General features: G+C 37.4%; 1 long non-coding RNA gene across 1 annotated transcript; it reads right to left on the reverse strand.

Moving 5' to 3' along the window:
- Nucleotides 1–910: 910 nt before the first annotated feature.
- On the reverse strand, nt 911–4,022 carry LOC141656044 (uncharacterized). Its single transcript, XR_012548301.1, has 4 exons — nt 3,885–4,022; nt 3,492–3,555; nt 3,075–3,171; nt 911–1,076 (listed from the first exon to the last, which is right to left on the reverse strand). It is a non-coding gene; the product is annotated as an uncharacterized LOC141656044 (long non-coding RNA).
- Nucleotides 4,023–4,450: the final 428 nt, after the last annotated feature.

Here is a 4,450-nt window from a genome sequence, read left to right on the forward strand (position 1 = left end):
GTGGCGGTCATAAATGACCTTTTTGTGGCGGTTTTTAGAGATTTTGGGTGCGCCGTATAACACAGGGTCGTTTACAATTTGCGGCGGTTGTACAACCGCCATGATAGCTTACCTATGGTGGCGGTTTTTAAACAAAACCGCCATTATAGGCTTATATAAAACGACGGTTTTAGACAAGAACCGCCACTATAACTCATCTATAATTTATATATAACGTCGGTTGTTGTTAAAGAACCGCCATTAAATGTTATATATAACGTCGGTTATTATTAAAGAACCGCCATTAAAGGTAAACTAATAGTGGCGTTTCATACTTAAAGAACCGCCACCATAGATAGATATTTTTTTAAAAAAATTGTTTACTACCAAAATTTTGGAAGCAATGTCCTATGGAATTGACAAGCCAAATAGCGAAACTAACAAACAATACATACACAAGAATGCCAACCAACGAATTTGCTTATCATTCACAAAACAATAATGTCGATTTTAAAATTATACATCCAAGTGTATAAATAATCACATACACGTTTTAGTTAATAAACTAAACAACATTTGATGTTCTCTAAACATTTAATAGCTCACATCTCTTTACATCTTTCATCTCCTCAATTAAGATTGAATTGTTGAATCTGCAATAATACATTTAGCAAACTAATAGTTAAAAAAAAACAGCCTAAATATTATTAAAATCAACATAAGACACTATAGAACGCTCCCAGGTTTGATCAAAAGCTTTTGCACGAGTGAGACAAAACCAGCGATTATACACTAAAGTATCAAATGTTCACACACACTAAAAAAATTAGAGTTTCGAGTTGTACCAGCGATGTATGTGTGTGAAGTGGAAGCCATGGTCGAGCATCGAGGCGGGAGCATCAATAGTAGCAAATGACAACTAACCCATCAACAAATATAATTCAATTTTTAACATGACTGAGTATTTCTAAGAGGCTTGGCACCACCAACTAACCCGTCAACAGCCCTAATTCTGCTCATCCCCCATTGCACATGTTTGAGAAATGCCCATCAACATGCTTTGCTGCTTTACCATACTGGAATTTAATTTTTTTAACCTGAACATAAAGCATGCAGATGATATTCTCTAAAGCCTAACGGTGACTTTACAACAACAACAACAACAACATCAGAGCCTTAATCCCAAAAAGATTTGGGGTCGGCTGACATGAATCATCCTTTCGAACCGTCCATGGGTGAACGCACGCCTCAAAATGCGAATAAAAAAGGGAAGATGAAAAACAAAAAGGGAGAACGAAAATGTAATGTAAAGTCAAGGTGAACTAAGGGGTTTTAAAATCGAATTCCGTCTTTCTTTTATAAAAACTTAAAATATAAATCGAGAGGAAAGATTAAAACGATTTTTAAAAACCGAAATAGAGTTAAGGATCCGGAATGAACCAGGTAAAATCTATAAGAAAGTGGTTGTTGAAAAAGTGTGTAATAAAGGAGAGAAAAATAAATAAATTAATTTCTTTAAATCAAATAAATAAAAAAACACTAAATCTGTCAAAAAAAAAATCAAATACTAAAAATCCACATGTATCTTTTCCCTCCATTGTGCCCTCTCTGTCACCATACTCTCCTCAAGCCCCAGAACTCTCATATCGTGCTCTATCACTCTCAACCATGTCTGTCTCGGTCTTCCTCTGCCTCTATGGACCTTTTCTGTTCTCCAAGTCTCCACCTCCTAATCAAAAGGCCCATAGGTCTCCTTCTCACATGGCCAAACCATCTTAGTCGGTTTTCCATCATGTTGTCCTCTATTGGCGCCACTTTTACCTTTTCCCTAATCACCTCGTTCCTTAACCGATCTTTCCTTGTATGTCCGCACATCCACCTCAACATGCACATCTCCGCCACACTCATCTTTTGAATGTGACAATGTTTCACGGCCCAACACTCGGAGCCGTAAAGTAAGGCAGGCCTAATTGTCGTGCGATAAAATTTTCCCTTTAATCTTTGGGGCATATCTTTATCGCATAGAAACCCTGAAGCACTCTTCCATTTCAACCATCCCGCTTTAATTCTGTGGGCCACATCTCCGTCTAACTCCCCATCTTTTTGAATAATAGATCCTAGATATCTGAAGAAATCCGAACCCTCAACAACATTCCCATCGAAAATAATACTCCCCGCCTCTCGTCGATCTCAACCCCGCCACCTTAGTGAATCGACACCTCAAATACTCGCTTACTCCTGCTCAGCCAACCCACGAGTCTCTAAAGTCTGCCTCCACAATTCCAACTTTCTCTCACCCCTCTTTTGTCTCGTCAATCAACACAATATCATCAAAACACATCATACACCAAGGGATGTCGTCCTGAATATCCCTTGTCAACTCATCCATAACTATAGCAAAGAGAAAAGGACTAAGTGCGGAACCTTGATGCACCCCAATGGTAATAGGAAATTCTTCCGTTCTCCCAACATTAGTGCGAACACTTGCACTAGCCCCCTCATACATGTCCTTTATGAGGTCAATATATTTTCGCGACACACCCTTTCTCGCCAAAGCCCACCAAAGTACTTCTCTTGGTACCCTATCATATGCCTTTTCCAAGTCGATAAAAACCATATGCAAATCCTTCTTCTTGTCCCGATGGTATTCCATCAACTGTCTCATGATAAAAATCGCATCCATAGTCGATCTCCCGGGCATAAATCCAAATTGGTTTTCCGAGATGTCTACGTATCTCCTAAGCCTTTGCTCGATTACCCGCTCCCACAACTTCAATGTATGACTCATAAGTTTAATTCCCCGATAATTGGAACACTCTTGGACATCACCTTTGTTCTTGTACAAAGGGACAAGAGTGTTTTTCCTCCAAGCCGATGGCATCTTGTTGCTCCTCCAAATCTTGTTGAAGAGCATTGGTTACCCATTCAATCCCTTTCTCCCCGAAGCACCTCCAGACTTCTAACGGTGACTTTCAGGGAATTAAATTGTTGCAAGTTAATAGATAAACCCTCAAAATAGCATCATTAAGATTCTTGTTTACAAATAGCTGTATGATGGAAAAAGTTGAGAATCCATGAGCAAAATCAAAACAAACCTGACATGGTTCATCCATAATGTTCCCATCTTGGTATCCAAGTGGTATAAGAAAAGAAAATAGCAAAACATTCCCAATCAATTCATATTAAGTCACACTGCATTTGAGATAAAACAAGACCATCTCTATGATGTAGTGTGAACAAATAAACTCTACTTTACAATCCCAATAGATTTACATTTACATAAGATAAAGGAAAAGTAGACCACCACTCAATAACTTATTTTGCCATATATGAAGTATAGTTCAAGGCACTTTTACATAGAGGCATATGTCTAGAATTAAACAATGGAAGATAACAGATACTTTGAAGTGGCCTTTGCTAAACACGCAAGATGAAGGCAGTCCACTCTAAATTATGCAAATAGAAGGCCATAAAGAACAACACTAGATACTTGTATTAGGATGGTGACTTACAACTTATTCTTGGATGGAGTAATTAGAACACTATATGCCAGCCACCTCTTTGCGCAAACGAGAGCTGTACAAAATAAATGGACACATAAATTAGATCTAAAAAAATAATCAAGAGTTTCAGTTAAAGAAAGTCCCCGGCAAAAAACGTCACACTACCACAAAACTATAGCAAATTCATACAATCAAAAATATATGTAATACCATGTGTTACAAAAAATAATCAAGTAATACAAATAAGAAAACACGAGAAGACATCAAAACAAAGACTGAACTTCTAGTACTGACTGTAGGAGAAAGAAAATATGAGAGCTCAATAATTAACCTGTGAGTATACTTCTTCTTTTCCCTCGGTAATGTAATAGATAAGCTAAGCAAATATAATGTAGTAATAACCTGTGAGCATGGCTGATCGAATCAAGGTGGAAATGAAGTAAAGATGTAATAGTCGAATCCAGTCGAATCTATCTGCAGGAATTGGACAGAAAATGGATAGAAAAAGTTTGACTAGTTGACCTGCTGATGACCTAAGACACCAAAGTATGCAGAGCTGAGTTTATGAACATACATTTCTCCCATTACAGCACAAATGCACAGTGTATCAAGACATGACTAATAATAGTACAACTATCAAATTTAAGCTTCATATTCTAGCAAGATTCCAACATAAGGAAGTCCTACCTCACATTATTGTCACGCCAAGGAGCACTTAGCTTGTACACAATTTCGATCAAATATTAGATTTTAAACATTAAAATAATTTTAGTTTGAATCTGAGAAGATAGAAATGCGTGTTGTTTATGTCAAGAGAAGGATGAAGATATTGATCATCTTTTTTTCACATGCTCTATAGTCCAAAACTGATGAATTACATGGATTAGTGGTTGCACATATGACTTAGCGGGATAGATGTCTAACCTGGACTGGAAAGTACAGGGTTCTACTTTGAAAAAGAATCATCC

Source organism: Silene latifolia, chromosome 5 (assembly GCF_048544455.1).
Source record: "Silene latifolia isolate original U9 population chromosome 5, ASM4854445v1, whole genome shotgun sequence".
In the NCBI taxonomy this organism is placed as follows: Eukaryota; Viridiplantae; Streptophyta; class Magnoliopsida; order Caryophyllales; family Caryophyllaceae; genus Silene; species Silene latifolia.